This window comes from Macaca fascicularis, chromosome X (assembly GCF_037993035.2).
Source record: "Macaca fascicularis isolate 582-1 chromosome X, T2T-MFA8v1.1".
Classification (NCBI taxonomy): Eukaryota; Metazoa; Chordata; class Mammalia; order Primates; family Cercopithecidae; genus Macaca; species Macaca fascicularis.
Genome location: NC_088395.1, coordinates 78,643,363 through 78,664,977, shown reverse-complemented (window position 1 = coordinate 78,664,977; position 21,615 = coordinate 78,643,363). Strand labels below are relative to the sequence as shown.

The 21,615-nt window shown below is 38.7% G+C and overlaps 1 pseudogene; it reads right to left on the bottom strand.

The window, feature by feature from the left end:
* Nucleotides 1-3,751: 3,751 nt before the first annotated feature.
* On the bottom strand, nucleotides 3,752-4,586 carry LOC102118221 (cytoskeleton-associated protein 2 pseudogene; annotated as a pseudogene).
* Between the last annotated feature and the right edge of the window lie 17,029 nt (nucleotides 4,587-21,615).

Genomic DNA, 21,615 nt, shown 5'->3' with positions numbered 1-21,615 from the left:
ACCAATTACAAAATTCATATGGAACCAAAAAAGAAAAAGAAGAGTCCACATAGCCAAAGCAAGACTAAGCCAAGAGAACAAATCTGGAGGCATCACATTACCCAACTTCAAACTATGCTATAAGGCCATAGTCACCAAGAAGACAGTATGGTACTGGTATAAAAATAACCACATAGACCAATGGAACAGAATAGTGAACCCAGAAATAAAGTTAAACACTTACAACCAACTGATCTTTGACAAAGCAAACAAAAACATGAAGTGGGGAAAGGACACTCTATTCAACAAATGGTGCTGGGGTAATTGGCAAGTCACATGTAGAAGAATGAAACTTGATCCTCATCTTTCACCTTATACAAAATCAACGCAAGATGGAAAAAGGACTTAAATCTATGACCTGAAACCATAAACATTCTGGAAAATAATCTCAGAAAAACCCTTCTGGACATTGGCTTAGGCAAAGACTTCATGACCAAGAACCCAAAAGCAAATGCAACAAAAACAAAGATAAATAGATGGGATTTAACTAAACTAAAAAGCTTCCACATAGCAAAAGAAACAATCAGCAGAGTAAACAGACAACAGAGTGGGAGAAAATCTTCACAATCTATGCATCTAACAAAGGACTAATATCCAGAATCTACAAGGAACTCAAACAAATCAGCAAGAAAAAGCAAATGACCCCATCAAAACATGGGCTGAGGACATGAATAGACAACTCTCAAAAATATATATATAAATGACCAACAAGGATATGAAAAAAATGCTCAACATCACTAATGAACAGGGAAATGCAAATCAAAACCACAATGTGATATCACCTTACTCCTGCAAGAATGGCCATAATCAAAAAATTAAAAAATAACAGATGTTTGCGGGGATGCTAAAAAGAGATCACTTTTACACTGCTGGGGGGAATGTAAACTAGCACAACCACTATGGAAAACAGTGTAGAGATTCCCTTAAGAACTAAAAGTAGAACTACCATTTGATCCAGCAATGCCACTACTGGGTATCTACCTGGAGGAAAAGAAGTCTTTATACGAAAAAGATACTTGCACATGCATGTTTATAGCAGGAAAATTTGCAATTGCAGAAATATGGAACCAGCCCAAATGTCCATCAATCAACAAGTGGATAAGGAAATTGTGTGTGTGTATATATATATGTACGTATATATATATATGTATATATGTGTGTGTGTGTGTGTGTGTGTGTGTATATACACCATGAAATACTACTCAGCCACAAGAAGATTCAAAATAATGGCATTCACAGCAACGTAGATGGAACTAGAGACCATTATTCTTTTTTTTTTTTTTGAGGTGGAGTCTCACACTGTTGCCAGGCTGGAGTGCAGTGGCACGATCTTGGCTCACTGCAACCTCCGCCTCCTGGGTTCAAGTGATTCTCCTGCCTCAGCCTCCCGAGCAGCTGGTACTACAGGCAGGTGCCACCACACCCAGCTAATTTTTGTATTTTTAGTAGAGATGGGGTTTCACCATGTTGACCAGGACAGTCTCGATCTCTTCACCTCGTGATCCACACACCTCGGCCTCCCAAAGTGCTGGGATTACAGGCGTAAGCCACCGTGCCCAGGCTAGAGACCATTATTCTAAGTGAAGTAACTCAGGAATGGAAATCCAAACATTGTATGTTCTCACATATAAGTGGGAGCTAAGCTATGAGAATACAAAGGCATAAGATGGACTTTCTGGACTTGGGGAAGGGTTGGGGGGTGGGGTAAGGGATAAAAGACTACAAATTGGGTACAGTGTATGCTGGTCGGGTGATGGGTGCACCAAAATCTCAGAAATCACCACTGAAGAACTTATTTATGTAACCAAACACCATCTGTTCCCCCAAAACCTATGGAAACAAAAAATAAAAGTAAGTAAAAGAGTAATCAATTTGTAAACTGCTGATTTATTTGGGGCATTTCCCCCATAAACGTTTCTTTTTATTATTATTATTATACTTTAAGTTCTAGGGTACACACGCACAACGTGCAGGTTTGTTACATAGGCATACATGTGCCATGTGGTTTGCTGAACCCATCAACTCATCATTTGCATTAGGTATTTCTCCTAATGCTATCTCTCCCCCAGTCCCCCAACCCCCAACAGGCCCCCAGACTGTGATGTTCCCTGCCCTGTGTCCAACTGTTCTCATTGTTCAGTTCCCACCTATGAGTGAGAACATGTGGTGTTTGGTTTTCTGTCCTTTTGATAGTTTGCTGAGAATGATGGTTTCCAGCTGCATCCATGTCCCTGCAAAGGACATGAACTTACCCTTTTTTATGCCTGCGTAGTATTCCATGGTGTATCTGTGCCACATTTTCTTAATCCAGTCTATCATTGATGAACATTTGGGTTGGTTGCAAGTCTTTGTTATTGTGAATAGTGCCACAATAAACATACGTGTGTGTGTGTCTTTATAGCAGCATGATTTATAATCCTTTGGGTATATACCCAGTAATGGAATGACTGGGTCAAATGGTATTTCTAGTTCTAGATCCTTGAGGAATCGCCACACTGTCTTCCACAATGGTTGAACTAATTTACACTCCCACCAACAGTGTGAAAGTGTTCCTATTTCTCCACATCCTCTCCAGCATCTGTTTTTTCCTGACTTTCTAATGATCGCCATTCTAACTGGAGTGAGATGGTATCTCACTGTGGTTTTGATTTGCATTTCTCTGATGACCAGTGATAATGAGCATTTTTTCATGAGTTCGCTGCATAAATGTCTTCTTTTGAGAAGTGTCTTTGCCCAGTTTTTGATGGGGTTGTTTGTTTTTTTCCTCTAAATTTGTTTAAGTTCTTGGTAGATTCTGGATATTAGCCCTTTGTCAGGTGGGTAGATAGCAAAAATTTTCTCCCATTCTGTCGGTTGCCTGTTCACTCTGATGACAGTTTCTTTTGCCATGCAGAAGCTCTTTCATTTAATTAGATCCCATTTGTCAATTTTCGCTTTTGTTGCCATTGCTTTTGATGTTTTAGTCATGAAGTCCTTGCCCATGCCTATGTCCTGAATGGTATTGACTATGTTTTCTTCTAGGGTTTTTATGGTTTTAGGTCTAACATTTAAGTCTTTAATCCATCTTGAATTAATTTTTGTATAAAGTGTAAGGAAGGGATCCAGTTTCAGCTTTCTACATATGGCTAGCCAGTTTTCCCAGCACCATTTATTAAATAGGGAATCCTTTCCCCATTTCTTGTTTTTGTCAGGTTTGTCAAAGATCAGATGGTTGTAGATGTGTGGTGTTATTTCTGAGGGCTCTGTTCTGTTCTATTGGTCTATATCTCTGTTTTGGTACCAGTACCATGCTGTTTTGGTTACTGTAGCCTTGTAGTATAGTTTGAAGTCAGGTAGCATGATTCTTCCAACTTTGTTCTTTTGGCTTAGGATTGTCTTGGCAATGCGGGCTCTGTTTTGGTTCCATATGAACTTTAAAGTAGCTTTTTCCAATTCTGTGAAGAAAGTCATTGGTAGCTTGGTGGGGATGGCATTGAATCTATAAATTACCTTGGGCAGTATGGCCATTTTCAAGATGTTGATTCTTTCTATGCATGAGCATGGAATGTTCTTCTATTTGTTTGTGTCCTCTTTTATTTCGTTGAGCAGTGGTTTGTAGTTCTCCTTGAAGAGGTCCTTCACATCCCTTGTAAGTTGGATTCCTAGGTATTTTATTCTCTTTGAAGCAATTGTGAATCAGAGTTCACTCATTATTTGGTTCTCTGTTTGTCTGTTATTGGTGTATAAGAATGCTTGTGTGTCGCATCTCTTCAATAGGCTGAGCCCCTGCCAGAATGGCTTTCTCAAAGATTGCAATAATATTTTCAATAGGACTTGTGAGTGGTTCAATAAGTCCAAGACATATCCAATACTTAACAAGCTTTTTGGCATCTGGAATATTTTTAATCAGGTCTTTCAGTGTGACCAGTATGTCTTCTTTTGGACATCCCTCATTAATCAAGTTCAGGCATTCAGAAAATGTGTTGTTTACTTTTTCAGTAAATAATCTTTGTTCATCTTCTTCTGCCATGGTAGTCCAAAAAGACCCAACTGGTTTTTCATTTTGTCCTTCAGGCTCATGCTGAGTAACTACTGAGTTAGGGGGCCTTTTCAGAACTCTTCCTTTGCCAGCTTTCCACTCACTCAGACGAGCTTTTCTCTCTTCTGAGGTTTCTTTGGGCTGAGCTGATCTACTATCAACAGTTGCTTTTCCTGTAGTATGTCTTCGCTGGTCAACAGGCTTTGACTTTTCCATCAGTTTATCATTAGACAATGAAACAGGCCTGGTTACAACTTCAGATGCTATGCATCTTGATAGTGTCTTATTTCTTATTATATTTTGAGAAGAACTGGTTTTGACACTAGATAAAGCTGTTTTTGATTGTAATACTTCTTTTTCACGAGGCCCTTTCCGGATTGTAACATTGGCAGAGGTTCTACTGATGCCTTGTTTCACAGTGTCCTGGGTATTACTGTGATGACTTCTAATAGGAGGTCGCACAAGTGGCGTGTTCTGAGATGTAGTGCTCACAAATTTAGTAGTGGCAGCCATATTGGAGGATCTATTACTTTTAGTCTGTGGTCTCGTGGCCTCTTTAGATTATAATTGGGGTCACCAAGAAGGATACTTAATTAAATATCCCATTTCTAAGAGAAGATACTTTGTGTGAGAAAGGAAAGATGCCAGATTTAGTGGTTTAACTTCTGTAACTTCACTTGATAGATTTTAAACAATTAGAATGGAGTTAGGGAAAGAATATATCATACTGAATAAATGTCATTCTAGTTTAGACAGCATTTCTAAAATACCTGATACTAATACTTGTTTTGTTCCCTGTAACATAAAAACTTCACTGTTAAGTCATGTCCCCTGAAACATGATAGTTACATACACAGTTTTCTCTCCACACATAAATAACACTACTAAAGTTGTTTTGTAAGGTTCCAAACTGATAATTATATGGCACATATCTGTCAACTCTGCAGTTTCAAATAAATGACTTTTTAATTGTAAAAAAAAAAAAAAAAAGAATGCTTGTGATTTTTGCACACTGATTTTGTATCCTGAGACTTTGCTGAAGTTGCTTATCAGCTTAAGGAGATCTTGGGCTGAGATGATTGGTTTTTCTAAATATACAATCATGTCATCTGCAAATAGAGACAATTTGACTTCCTCTTTTCCTAAATGAATACCCTTTAGGAACGGCTAACTAGAATAAACAGTGTAGAGAAGATCTTAAATGACCTGATGGAGCTGAGAACCATGGCACGAGAACTTTGTGATGCATGCACAAGCCTCGATGCCAATTCGATCAAGTGGAAGAAAGAGTATCAGTGATTGAAGATAAAATTAATGAAATAAACTGAGAAGACAAGGTTACAGAAAAAAGAGTAAAAAGAAACAAATGAAGCCTCCAAGAAATACGGGACTATGTGAAAAGACCAAATCTACCTTTGATTCATGTACCTGAAAGTGACAGGGAGAACCAAGTTGGAAAACACTCTTCAGGATATTATCCAGGAGAACTTCCCCAACCTAGCAAGGCAGGCCAACATTCAAATTCAGGAAATACAGAGAACACCACAAAGATACTCCTCGAGAAGAGCAACCCCAAGACACATAATTGTCAGATTCACCAAAGTCTAAATGAAGGAAAAAATGTTAAAGGCAGCCAGAGAGAAAGGTTGGGTTACCCACAAAGGGAAGCCCATCAGAATAACAGCGGATCTCTCGGCAGAAACTCTACAAGCCAGAAGAGCGTGGGGGCCAATATTCAACATCCTTAAAGGAAAGAATTTTCAATCCAGAATTTCATATCCAGCCAAACTAAGCTTCATAAGTGAAGGAGAAATAAAATCCTTTACAGACAAACAAATGCTGAGAGATTTTGTCATCACCAGGCCTGTCTTACAAGAGCTCCTGAAGGAATCACTAAACATGGAAAGGAACAACCAGTATCAGCCACTGCAAAAACATGCCAAATTGTGAAGGCCATCGATGCTAGGAAGAAACTGCATCAACTAACGAGCAAAATAACCAGCTAACATCATAATGACAGGATCAAGTTCACACATAACAATATTAACCTTAAGTGTAAATGGGCTAAATGCTCCAACTAAAAGACACAGACTGGCAAATTGGATAAACAGTCAAGACACGTCAGTGTGCTGTATTCAGTAGACCCATCTCACGTGCTGAGACACATATAGGCTCAAAATGAAGGGATGGAGGAAGACCTACCAAGCAAATGGAAAACAAAACAAAACAAAAAAGCAGGGGTTGCAATCCTAGTCTCTGATAAAACAGACTTTAAACCAACAAAGATCAAGAGACAAAGAAAGCCATTACATAATGGTAAAGGGATCAATTCAACAAGAAGAGCTAACTATCCTAAACATATATGCACCCAATACAGGAGCACCCAGATTCATAAAGCAAGTCCTTAGAGACCTACAAAGAGACTTAGACTCCCACGCAATAATAATGGGAGACTTTAACACCCCACTCTCAACATTAGACAGATCAACGAGACAGCAAGTTAACATGAACTGTTAGGAACTGAACTCAGCTCTGCACCAAGCAGACCTAATAGACATCTACAGAGCTCTCCACCCCAAATCAACAGAATATACATTCTTCTCAGCACCACATTGCACTTATTCCAAAACTGACCACATAGTTGGAAGTAAAGCACTCCTCAGCAAATGTGAAAGAACAGAAATTATAGCAAACTGTATCTCATACCACAGTGCAGTCAAACTAAAACTCAGGATTAAGAAAGTCACTCAAAACCACTTAGCTATATGGAAACTGAACAACCTGCTCCTGAATGACTACTGAGTAAATAACGAAATGAAGGCAGAAATAAAGACGTTCTTTGAAACCAATGAGAACAAAGACACAACATATCAGAATCTCTGGGACACATTTAAATCAGTGTATACAGGGAAATTTATAGCACTAAATGCCCACAGGAGAAAGCAGGAAAGATCTAAAATTGACACACTAACATCACAATTAAAAGAACTAGAGAAGCAAGAAGAAATACATTCAAAAGCTAGCAGAAGGCAAGAAATAACTAAGATCAGAGCAGAACTGAAGGAGATAGAGACACAAAAAAACCCTTCAAAAAATCAATGAATCCAGGATCTGGTTTTTTGAAAAGATCAACAAAATTGATAGACCACTAACAAGACTAATAAAGAAGACAAGAGAGAAGAATCAAATAGACACAATAAAAAATGATAAAGGGAATATCACCACTGATCCCACAGAAATACAAACTACCATCAGAGAATACTATAAACACCTCTATGCAAATAAACTAGAAAATCTAGAGGAAATGGATAAATTCCTGGACACATACACTTTCCCAAGACTAAACCAGGAAGAAGTTAAATCCCTGAATTGACCAATAACAGGCTCTGAAATTGAGGTAATAATTAATAGCCTACCAACCAAAAAAAGTCCAGGATGAGACAGATTCACAGCCAAATTCTACCAGAGGTACAGAGAGGAGCTGGTACCATTCCTTCTGAAACTATTCCAATCAACATGAAAAGAGGGAATCCTTCCTAACTCATTTTCTGAGGCCAGCATCATCCTGATACCAAAGCCTGGCAGAGACACAGCAACAAAAAAAGAGAATTTCAGACCAATATCCCTGATGAACATCAATGCAAAAATCCTTAATAAAATACTGGCAAACTAAATCCAGCAGCACATCAAAAAGCTTATCCACCACAATCAAGTTGACTTCATCCCTGGGATGCAAGGCTGGTTCAACATATGCAAATCAATAAACATAATCCATCATATAAACAGAACCAAAGTCAAAAACCACATGATTATTTCAATAGATGCAATAAAGGCCTTCAACAAAATTCAACAGCTCTTCATGCTAAAAATTCTCAATAAATTAGGTATTGATGGGGCATATCTCAAAATAATAAGAGCTCTTTATGACAAACCCACAGCCAATACCATACTGAATGGGCAAAAGCTGGAAGCATTTCCTTCAAAAACTGGCACAAGACAGGGATGCCCTCTCTCACCACTCCTATTCAACATAGTGTTGGAAGTTCTGGCCAGGGCAATCAGGCAGGAGAAAGAAATAAAGTGTATTCATTTAGGAAAAGAGGAAGTCAAATTGTCCCTGTTTGCAGATGACATGATTGTATATTTAGAAAAACCCATCGTCTCAGCCCAAAATCTCCTTAAGCTGATAAGCAACTTCAGCAGTCTCAGGATACAAAATCAGTGTGCAAAAATAACAAGCATTCCTATACACCAATAACAGACAAACAGAGAGCCAAATCATGAGTGAACTCCCATTCACAATTGCTTCAAAGAGAATAAAATACCTAGGAATCCAACTTACAAGGGATGTGAAGGACCTCTTCAAGGAGAACTACAAACCACTGTTCAACGAAATAAAAAAGGACACAAACAAATGGAAGAACACTCCATGCTCATGCATAGGAAGAATCAACATCTTGAAAATGGCCATACTGCCCAAGGTAATTTATAGATTCAATGCCATCCCCACCAAGCTACCAATGACTTTCTTCACAGAATTGGAAAAAACTACTTTAAAGTTCATATGGAACCAAAACAGAGCCCGCATTGCCAAGACAATCCTAAGCCAAAAGAACAAAGTTGGAAGAATCATGCTACCTGACTTCAAACTATACTACAAGGCTACAGTAACCAAAACAGCATGGTACTGGTACCAAAACAGAGATATAGACCAATAGAACAGAACAGAGCCCTCAGAAATAACACCACACATCTACAACCATCTGATCTTTGACAAACCTGACAAAAACAAGAAATGGGGAAAGGATTCCCTATTTAATAAATGGTGCTGGGAAAACTGGCTAGCCATATGTAGAAAGCTGAAACTGGATCCCTTCCTTACACTTTATACAAAAATTAATTCAAGATGGATTAAAGACTTAAATGTTAGACCTAAAACCATAAAAACCCTAGAAGAAAACATAGTCAATACCATTCAGGACATAGGCATGGGCAAGGACTTCATGACTAAAACATCAAAAGCAATGGCAACAAAAGCGAAAATTGACAAATGGGATCTAATTAAATGAAAGAGCTTCTGCATGGCAAAAGAAACTGTCATCAGAGTGAACAGGCAACCGACAGAATGGGAGAAAATTTTTGCTATCTACCCACCTGACAAAGGGCTAATATCCAGAATCTACCAAGAACTTAAACAAATTTACAAGAAAAAATTCAAACAACCCCATTAAAAAGTGGGCAAAGGACATGAACAGACACCTCTCAAAAGAAGACATTTATGCAGCCAACAGACACATGAAAAAATGCTCATTATCACTGGTCATCAGAGAAATGCAAATCAGAACCACAATGAGATACCATCTCACACAAGTTAGAATGGTGATCATTAAAAAGTCAGGAAACAACAGGTGCTGGAGAGGATGTAGAGAAATAGGAACACTTTTACACTGTTGGTGGGACTGTAAACTAGTTCAACCATTGTGGAAGACAGTGTGGCGATTCCTCAAGGATCTAGAACTAGAAATACCATTTGACCCAGCCATTCCATTACTTGATATGTACCCAAAGGATTATAAATCATGCTGCTATAAAGGCACATGTACACGTGTTTTTATTTTTTTTATTTATTGGGCCAATATTCACAATAGCAAAGACTTGGAACCAACCCAAATGTTCATCAAGGATAGACTGGATTAAGAAAATGTGGCACATAAACAGACACATGAAAAAATGCTCATCATTACTTGCCATCAGAGAAATGCAAATCAAAACCACAATGAGATACCATCTCACACCAGTTAGAATGGCAATCATTAAAAAATCAGGAAACAACACGTCCTGGAGAGGATGTGGAGAAATAGGAACACTTTTATATTGTTGGTGGGACTGTAAACTAGTTCAACCATTGTGGAAAACAGTGTGGCAATTTCTCAGGGATCTAGAACTAGAAATACCATTTGACCCAGCCATCCCATTACTGGGGATATACCCAAAGGATTATAAGTCATGCTGCTATAAAGACACATGCACACATATGTTTATTGCGGCACTATTCACAATAGCAAAGACTTGGAATCAAACCAAATGTCCATCAGTGACAGACTGGATTAAGAAAATGTAGCACATATACACCATGGAATACTATGCAGCCATAAAAAAGGATGAGTTCGTGTCCTTTTTAGGGACATGGATGCAGCTGGAAACCATCATTCTCAGCAAACTATCGCAAGAACAGGAAACCAAACACCACATGTTCTCACTCATAGGTGGGAATTGGACAATGAGATCACTTGGACACAGGAAGGGGAGCATCACACACTGGGTCCTATTGTGGGGAGGTGGTAGAGGGGAGGGATAGCATTAGGAGATATACCTAATGTAAATGACGAGTTAATGGGTGCAGCACACCAACATGGCACATGTATACATATGTAACAAATCTGCACGTTGTGCACATGTACCCTAGAACTTAAAATATAATAAAAAAAGAAAGAAAGAAAAAGAAAATGTGGCACATATACACCATGGAATACTATGCAGCCATAAAAAAGGATGAGTTCATGTCCTTTGTAGGGACACGGATGCAGCTGGAAACCATCATTCTGAGCAAATTATTGCAAGAACAGAAAACCAAACACCGGATGTTCTCACTCATAGGTGGGAATTGAACAATGAGAACACTTGGACACAGGAAGAGGAACATCACACACTGGGGCCTGTTGTGGGGTGGAGGGAACAGGGAGGGATAGCATTAGGAGATATACCTAATGTAAATGACGAGTTAATGGGTGGAGCACACCAACATGGCACACGTATACATAAGTAACCAATCTGCATGTTGTGCACATGTACCCTAGAACTTAAAGTATAATTTTTAAAAAAAGGAAAAGAAAAAAATGTGGGTTTCAGTAAAAAAATACCAAAAAAATGGTGGTGCCTTTGCACTCAATGCCAAGTTTTTGTTACAGATTAATTTTTCCATAAATTGAACCAATCAGTAATTTAAGATTTTGTTTTTTCTAAATGTAAGAGTTCAGGATTACATTCTATGAAAGTTTTGCCCTAAAATAAGAAATGCTACTGATTTTTGTACATTGATTTTGTATCCTGAAGCTTTACTGGAGTCATTTATCAGTTTCAGAAGCCTTTTGGCAGAGTCTTTAGAGTTTTCTAGGTATAGAATCATATCATCAGGGAAGAGAGATAGTTTGACTTCTTTTCCTATTTGGATGCCTTTTATCTTTCATTTCTTTCTCTTGCCTGAATGCTCTGGCTAAGACTTCATATGTGTATATTATATTTTCTTAACAAAACCAGTTAAGAAAGCAGTAATTGAAATGAATTTCCTTAAGCTGAAAACGATTTCTACAGAGAAGAGTTGAACAAGTTGGTAGAATAGATGCCTACACCATTTATCCCCACTGCAGGAACACTAGATTTTAATAACTGTCTGCACACGGAAAAGCACCACCACAAGAACCAAAAATTGGGGGAGCAATCACAGTGCCTGGTTTTGATTTCATATTTCTGAAAGAGGCATTGAAGAGTGTCAGAGAGAGAGAGAGTCTTGAATCACTGATACCACCCTTCCCCGATCCCCAAGCAACAGCCACAGAACATCACAAAGAGTCTGCACTTTGGGGAAGGAGAGTGCTGTGACTGGGGGACTTTATATTGAACTCAGTACTGCTCTATCATAGTGGAGAGCAAAGCTGTGCTGGGCTCAGCCAGCCCCCACGCATGGAGGGAACATTCGGACCAGCCCTAACCAGAGGGGAATCACCCATCCCAGTGATCAGAACTTGAGTTTCTCAGCAAGCCTCACCACCATGGGCCAAAGTGTTCTGGGTCCTAGGTAAACTTGAAAGGCAGTGTAGGACACAAGGACTGCAATTCTTAGGCAACTCCTAGTGCTGGGCTGGACTCAGAGCCAGAGGACTAGGGTGGTGTGTGACCAAGGAGGACACCAGCCAGGGTGGCTAAGGGAGTCCTTCTGCCACCCCTCCCCCAACTCCAGGCTGTGCAGCTCACAGCAACGAAAGTGACTCCTTCCTTCTGCTTAAGGATAGAAGAGCAAAGAGTAAAGAGGACTCTATCTTGCATCTTGGATACCAGCTCAGCCACAGTAGGACAGAGCACCAGTTAGAGTTGTGAGGCTCCCATTTCAAGCCCTAGCTCCCAGCCAACATTGCTAGACACAACCTGCGCCAAAAGAGAACCTGCTGCCTTGAAGGGAAGGGCCCAGTCCTGACAGGGTTAATCACCTGCTGACTAAAGAGCCCTTGGGCCTTGAATAACAGGCAGTAATACTCAGGTAATACGCCATGAGCCTTGAGCTCTGAGATGTGCTAACTACAGGTGTGACCCAGCACAGTCCCAGTTGTGGTGGCCATCAGGAGAGACTCATTCTGCTTGAGAAAAGCAGAGGGACCAGTAAAGGAGACTGTCTTGCACCTTAGGTACCAGCTTAGACACAGAGGAGTAGAGAAATAAGCAGGGTCTTAGGGTCCCTGAGTCCAGGCCTAGGCCCTTAGACAGCATTTCTGGGCCTGCCCGAGGCTAGAGGGGAACCCACTGCCCTGAAGGGTGAGTTCCAGGCCTGGAAGTATTAACCACAAACTGATAGGAAAGCCCTTGGGCTTTATTTTATTTTATTTTTATTTTGAGACGGAGTCTCGCTCTGTTGCTCAGGCTGGAGTGCAGTGGCACCATTTTGGCTCACTGAAAGCTGTGCCTCCCAGGTTCATGCCATTCTCCTGCCTCAGCCTCCCAAGTGGCTGGGACTACAGGCACCCACCACCATACCCAGCTAATTTTTTCTATTTTTTAGTAGAGATGGGGTTTCACCGTGTTAGCCAGGAAGGTCTCAATCTCCTGACCTCGTGATCCACCTGCCTCAGCCTCCCAAAGTGCTGGGATTATAGGCATAAGCCACCATGCCCGGCCGGCTGCCCTTGGGCTTTAAATGAACATCAGTGGTGGCCTGGCAGAATGCCCCCATGGGCAAGTTGTGGTGGTGGCCACAGGGAGAGGCTCCCCTGCCTCTGTGGAAAGGAGAGAGAAGAGCAGGAAGGATTTTGTCTTTTGTGGTTTGAGTGCCAGCTTAGCCACAGTAGAGCAAATTTCTAAGGCTTTTGACTCCAATGCTTGGCTCCCAGACAGCATCTCTGGGCCCACCTGGAGCCTGGGGGAACTCACTGCCCTAGAGGGAAGGACACAAACCTGGCTGGCTTCACTACCTGATGATTATAGAGCCCTAGGGCCTTAAGTGAACTTGGGAGATAGCCAGTTAGTGATTACATTGGGCGTTGGGCAAGACCCAGTGATATGCTGGCTTCAGGTCTGACCCAGTGCAGTCCCAGTAGTGGTGGCCACAGAAGTGCTTGCATCACCACACCTCCAGTTCCAGGTGGCTCCACACAGAGAGACTCTATTTGTTTGGGAGAAAGTAAGGGAAAAGAATAAAAGTCTCTGTCTGGTAATCCAGATAATTCTTCTGGATCTTATCCAAGACCATCAAGGCAGTACCTCTACAAGTCTACAAAAACCACAGTTATATTGGGCTTAAGGCCCACATCCCTTTGAATACCTGGAAAGCCTACTCAAAAAGGATGGGCACAAAGAAGACCAGAGTGTGAACACTACGATAAATACCTAACTTTGGCCTGGCGTGGTGGCTGACGCCTGTAATCCCAGCACTTTGGGAGGCTGAGGCCAGCTGATCACCTGAGGTTGGGAGTTCAAGACCAGCCTGACCAACATGGAGAAACCCCATCTCTACTAAAAATACAAGGTTAGCCAGGTGTGGTGACTCATGCCTGTAATCCCAGCTACTCAGGAGGCTGAGGCAGGAGAATCACTTGAACCTGGAAGGCAGAGGTTGCAGTGAGCCAAGATCATGCCACTGTACTCCAGCCTGGGTGGCAGAGTGAGACCCTGTCAAAAAAAAAAAAAAAATACCCAACTTTTCAATGTCCAGACACTGATGGACATCTACAACCACCCAGATCAGCCAGGAAAACACGACCTCACCAAACAAATTAAAGGACCAATCCTGGAGAAACAGAGAAATGTGACCTTTAAAACAGGGAAGCCAAAATATCTGTTTTGAGAAAACTCAAAGAAATTCAAGATAACACAGAGAAGGAATCAGAATTCTATCAAATAAATTTAACAAAAAGATTGACATTAAAAAGAATGAAGAAGAAATTCTAGAGTTGAAAAATGCAATTGACATACTGAAGAATGAATCAAAATCTCTTAATAGCAGAATTGAACAACTAGACGAAAGAGTTGGTGAGCTTGAAGACCGGGTATTTGAAAATACACACTCAGGGGAAACAAAAGAAAAAAAAAAGAATAAAAAACAATGAGAAGGAAATAAATAAATTTGAAATGAAGAAAACAATAAAAAAGATCAACAAAAGAAAAAGTTGGTTTTTCTTTTGACAAACCTTTAGCCAAACTGATAAAGAAAAAAGAGAGAAGACCCAAATATATAAAATTAGAGATGAAAAAGTTGACATTACAACTGATACTGCAGAAATTCAAAGAACTATTAATGGCCATGAGTAACTATTTGCCAATCAATTGGAAAATCTAGAAGAAATAGACAAATTCCTAGACACATACACCTACCAGGATTGAACCATGAAGAAATCCAAAACCTGAACAGACCAATTACAAGTAATGAGATCAAAGCTGTAATAAAAAGTCTCCCAGTAAAGAAAAGCCCAGGACCTGATGGCTTCACTGCTGAATTCTACCAAACACTTGAAGAAGAACTAATATCAATCCATTCAAACTATTCCAGAAAATGGAGGAGGAGGGAATACTTTCAAACTAATTCTATGAGGCCAGTATTACCCTGATACCAAAACCAGACAAAGACACATCAGAAAAAGAAAACTACATGCCAATTTCTCTAATGAATATTGATGCAAAAATCCTCTACAAAATACTAGCAAACTGAATTCAACAATTCATTAAAAAGATCATTCATCATAACCAAGTGAGATTTATCCCCAGAATGCAAGGACAGTTCAACATATGCAAATCAATGTGATACATCATATCAACAGAATTAAGGACAAAAACTATATGATATTTTTTAAACAGAGTCTTGCTCTGACTCCCAAGCTGGAGTGCAGTGGGATGATCTTGGCTCACTGCAACTTCTACCTCCCAAAATCAAGTGATTCTCCTGCCTCAGCCTCCTGAGTAGCTGGGATAACAGGTGTGTGCCACCACACCTGACTAATTTTTTTTGTATTTTTAATCTAGACAAGATTTCACCATGTTGGCCAGGCTGGTCTCAAACCCCTGTCTTCAAGTGATCCACCCTCCTTGCCCTCCCAAAGTGCTGGGATTACAGGTGTGCACCACCATGCCCAGCCTGAAACTATATGATCTTTTTAACTGATGTTTAAAAAGCATCTGATAAAATTAAACATCCTTTCATGATAAAAGCCCTAAAAAAAACTGGGTATAGAAGGAACATACCTCAATATAATAAAAGCCATATATGACAGATCTACAGCTAGTATCATACTGAATGGGGAAAAGCTGAAAGCGTTTCCTCCAAGATCTGGAACGTGACAAAGATGGTGCCCATTTTCACCTCTGTTATTCAACATAGTACTTGAAGTCTTAGCTAGAGCAATCAGACAGGAGAAAGAAATAAAGGGCATAGAAATTGGAAAGGAAGAAGTCAAATTATCCTTGTTTGTGGATGATATGATCTTATATTTGGAAAAACCTAAAGACTCCTTCAAAAAACTATTAGAACTGATAAATAAATTCAGTAAAGTTGCAGGATATTAAATCAATATACAAAAATCAGTAGCCGTTCTATATGCCAACAGTGAAAAATCTGAAGAAGAAATCAACAAAGTAATCCCATTCACAATAGCCACAAATAAAATTAAATACCTAGGAATTAACTTAACCAAAGAAGTGAAAAATCTGTATAATAAAAACAATAAAACACTTATGAAACAAATTGAAGAGAACACAAAAAAATGGAAAAATATTTCATGTTGATGGTTTGGAAGAATCAATATTATTAAAATGTCCATACTATTCAAAGCAATCTACAGATTCAGTGCAATTGCTATCAAAATGCCAATGACATTCTTCACAGAAATAGAAAAAACAATCCTAAAAATTATATGGAACCACAAAACACCCAGAATGGCCAAAGCTATCCTAAGCAAGAAGAAAGAAACTGGAAGAATCACATTACCTGACTTCAGATTGTACTGCAGAGCTATAGTAACCAAAACAGCATGCTACTGACATAAAAGCAAACACATAGACCAATGGAACTGAATAGAGAACCCAGAGACAAATCCACACACCTACAGCGAAATCATTTTTGACAAAGCTTCCAAAAACATACACTGGGGAAAAGACAGTCTGTTCAGTAAATGGTGCTGCAAAAACTGGATATCCATATGCAGAGGAATGAAACTCGACCCCTATGTCTCACTCAAATTTATAAAGATGTCAATACACCCCAAATTGGTCTATAGATTCAATGCAATCCCAATGAAAACACCAACAGGATATTTGTGGAACTTGACAAACTTATTCTAAAATGTATGTGGAAGTCAAATCAAAATGGATTAAACACTTAAATCTAAGACCCCACATTATGAAACTACTAAAAGAAAACATGGAGGAAACTCTCCAGGACGTTGGAGTAGGCAAAGTTTTCTTGAGTAATACCTCAGAAGCACAGGCAACCAAAGTGTAAATGAACATATGGGATCACATCAAGCTAAAAAGCTTCTTCACAGCAAAGGAAACAATCAACAAAGTGAAGAGACACCCCACAGAATGGGAGAAAATATCTGCAAACTACCGATCTGAAAATGAAAAGTATATAAGTTATATACTCTTATAATTAGAGTATATAAGGAGCTCAAACTCTGTAGAGCAAAACTCTATAGGAAAAAAAAATCTAATAATCCAATGAAAAACTGGAAAAAAGATCTGGATAGACATTTCTCAAAAGAAGACATAAAAATAATAAACAAGTATATGAAAAGGTGCTTACCATCATTGATCATCAGAGAAATGCAAATCGAAACTACAATATCATCGCGCCCTAGTTTAAATGGCTTTTATTCAAAAGACAGGCAGTAACAAATACTGGGAAGGGTATGGTGAAAAGGGAACCCTTGTATATTTTTTGTTGGGAATGTAAATTAGTATAACCACCATGGAGAGCAGTTTGGAGCTTCCTCAAACAACTAAAAATAGAGCTCCCATATGATCCAGCAACCCCACTGCTGGGTATATACCCGTAAGAAGGGAAAACAGTATATTGAAAAGATATCTACACTCCCATGTTTGTTGCAGCATTGTTCACAAGAGCCAAGATTTGGGAGCAACCCCAGAGTCCATCAACAGATGAATGGATAAAGAAAATGTGGCACTCATACACAATGGAGTACTATTCAGCTGTAAAAAAGAATGAAATCTTGTCGTTTGCATCAACATGGATAGAACTGGAGTTCATTATGTTAAGTGAAATAAGTCAGGCACAGAAAGACAAACATCTCATGTTGTCACTTATTTGTGATATCTAAAAATCAAAATAATTTAACTCCTGGACACAGAGAGTAGAAGGATGGTTACCATAGACTGGAAAGGGTAGTGGCGGTCTAGGGGGAGAGGTAGGGGTGGTAATGGAAGCACAAAAATAGTTAGAAACAGTGAATAATAGCTACTATTCGATAGCACAAATAGGAACACTATAGCCAATAATAACTTAGTTGTACATTTTAAAATAACTAAGAGAGTATAATTGGATTGTTGCTAATACAAAGGATAAATACTTGAGGGGACTCCATTTTCCATGATGTGATTATCATGCAATGCATGCCTCTATCAAAATATCTCATGTACCCCATAAGTATATATACCTACTGTGTAGCCACAAAAATTTTAAAAGTGCAATCTATAAGAAAAAAAATTCTACAAAGAACTTACATCATATTTCGTGGAGAAATGTTGAGAGGATTTAATCTAAGATCAGGAATAAAACCAGGATGTCTGCTCTCACCACTTGTATTCAGCATTGTACTCGAGCACCTAGACAGCACAGTATGGCAAGAAAAAATACATGGAAAGCAAAGAACGGAAAAATAAAGGGGTATAATCTCTCATTATTTGTGAACTATTTGATTGTGTCAATATAAAAGCCAAATTAAATCTATGGAGAAATTATAAGAATTAGTGAAAGTATTTAGCAGAGTTGTTTCATAGTCGGTATACAGAAATCAATTTTATTTCTAAATAGCATGAATATAAAAAATAAATTGTAAAGTCCAATTTATGATAATATCTAAATTACTTAAAGTACATCAGAATAAATCTGATAAAAGATACACATGATCTCTCTGAAGAAAATAATAAAACTTTATTGAAAAATTTAGTCAAAAGGAAGACTATTCTATGTCTTCGGATTGGAAGAGTCAAATTTATAAAGATGTCAATACAATCCAAATTAGTCTATAGATTCAATGCAATCCCAATGAAAACACCAACAGGATATTTGTGGAACTTTGACAAACTTATTCTAAAATGTATATGGAAGTGCAAAGAGCCAAGAATGGCCAAGATTCTCTCATGAAGAAGAAGAAGGTGGGAGGACTTGCTCTAAAAGATGACAAAATTTATTATAAAGCTACTGTAATTTAAAAAATGTAAAATTGGCTCAAGAATAGACGAATAGACTAGTGGAAAAGGATTGAGATTCCCCTAACATTCCCACATACATAGACAATTCATAAAAAAGAAGGCATCATAGAGCAGTTGAAAGAGGATGGCTTTTTCATTATAGAGTTCAGGGGCAGCTGGCTATGGGTTTGAAGAAGAAAATGAAATGGACTCCTTTCCACATCACGAGGCACATTTAAAAAATGAAATGGACTCCTTCATTAAACCATGAACAGAAATAAATTCCAGGTGTATCTAAGACCAAATTTTGAAGAAGCAACTATAGAAGACTATCTTCATGACCTTAAAGTAAGGAAGGATTTTGTAAACAAGACAGAAAAAACCACGACCTTAAAAACAAAAAAGATTTTAGAATTCTACTGCATTAAAATGAAGTACTCTGGTGTTTGATGTTTACCTTGAACTGGATCAAAAATAAGATAAATTGATAAATGAAGGAGGGTTGGATAGACATGTGATAAACAAGTGTAATAAAATGTTAACAGTGGAACCTAGGTGATGGGTATCTTGACGTCCATTGCAAAATTCTTTCAACTCTCCTGTAGGTTTGAAGCTTTTCGTAATAAAATGTTGTGCAAAATAAAATAAAGTCCTTCTTTTCATTAAAAGGAACAATAAATGGAGTAAAGGCAAGCTACATTACATGAAATCATCAAGAATTAAAATACAGAATACATAAAGAACTCCCACAAATAAATAGGCTAACAACCCAAGGAGGAGATGGGCAAAAGATATTAAACGGGCATCTCACAGAAAATAAAACCCCAAAAACCAATACACATGAAAAGATGCTCACTCTCATTGCTAATCAAGGAATCACACATTAAAACTGCAATGACATACCATTTCACATTGGCCAGATTTGCAAAAATTTTATAGTTATAAATTATCAAATATCAAATGTTGATGAGGATGAAGACCAACTGAAACAGTGAAACATCCTTGATAGGACTATAAATTAGCACAGTCACTTTGTAAAATACCTGGCATGATCTGGTAAATTTGGAAACGTCTTGGTAACAAGTCCACTCCAAGGTATAAACACTGGAACACAGCTTCCCAGCAATTTTATCCTACGGCCTACACAGAAAATCATCCTTGTATGGTGCAGAAGAGTAAGAACACAAGGCCGCTCAGGGCAAGACTCAGCAGGTCCAGGGGCTGCTGTCTGGCTTCTGGCTACATCCAGGGCTACGGGCCCCAGTGTCCCAAAACAAAGGTTGGAAAGCTCTGGCCTGCAGGACTCTTGTACATGTTTAGCAGGAAACACACCCTAGAAGGTTTATAGTAGCACTGTGTATAATATCTGCTAAACTGGAAACAACACAAATGCTCATCACCGTACAATGGATATACAGATTGAGATACAGTTGATCATTATTACACACAGATTCCATATCTACAAATTCGTCTACTTGCTCAACTTTATTTATAACTCAAAATCAATACAGGCACACTTTGGGGGTCATTCACAGACGTGTGCACAGCAGGGAAATATTTGAGTCACTCAAAGCACAAGTGTGTTCCCATCTGAGATCAAAAAAGGAGAAGCTCTGCCTTCTTGTTTCAGCTCTCATATACTGTAAGCAAGAGTCCTCTTCTGGGTCTATTTAGTACCACATATTCCATATTTTGTGCTTTTTATTAGTGATTTCACCATTAAAAATGACCCCAGGCATGTACTTAAGTGCTGTCTAGTGTTCATAGAGCAAAATGGCTAGGATGCACCTTATGGAGAAAATATATGTATTAGATAAGCTTTGTTCAAACATGAGTTATAGTGCTTGTTGGCCATAATTTCAATACTATTGAATCAACAATATGTAAAAAATAAGGTGTTTTTAAACAGAAATACACATGAAACAAGGTTATATATTGATAGACTGATGAAAATCTTGTGATGACAGGATCACAGGAACTTCACCCTGTATTTCCCCTAGGATCAATGTTTCAAGATTGCCTCCTTCAGTGTTTGCAGTGACTTTTTAGAATGTCAATATCGTGATAATGAGAATCAACTTTGTATTTACTCAGTGAAATCACACCAAACAATGATAATGGACACTTGCTTAATATATGCAATAACAGGGATAAATATGTTACACAATAGTGTGTGGGAGAAGTGAAGCACAATATAACTTATCCCACATATACAAAGAGAAAAAGATGCATATTGTTAAGAATATGTAATTAGGAACATATTGTTGGAAATATATTTTTGGTAATATGTAGATATGTAGAAAACAACTAAAAGAAAAGAAAGGCAATGAAGAAGACAGGTTCAGAATAAAGGTTACTCCTCATGAGGCTGAAGGGAATAGGATCAGAAGGGAGACCACAGGGGACATGAAAAGTGAGATTTCTGTGTAGAAAAACACTTCCATAAATGCTTGCTGAGGGAATAAATAATGGGTAAACCTGGAACTCTAGCACCGACATATCCCTAGAACCACAGAAGGAACTTTCATTTTTCCCTATTATTTTATTTTATTTTTTATTTTTTGACACAGGGTTTCATTTTGTGGGCAAGGCTGGAGTACAGTGATGTCATCAAAGCTCACTGCAGCCTCAAAATACTGAGCTCAAGTGATGCTACCACGTTGGGTTCCAAAAGTGCTGAGATTAAAGCATGGGACACCGAGCCCACTCAAAAATTTCTGAATGAAATCTGCATGTCCTACACCAGTACTTCAAACTTGGCTAGATTTTAGTCAAAAAACTAAACCCGTAATTTCCAACCTAAACTTGCTCGACTTCCTACATCCCTGTCCTACTGATCACCCCACCAAGCAGTCACTCAAAACAGGAAT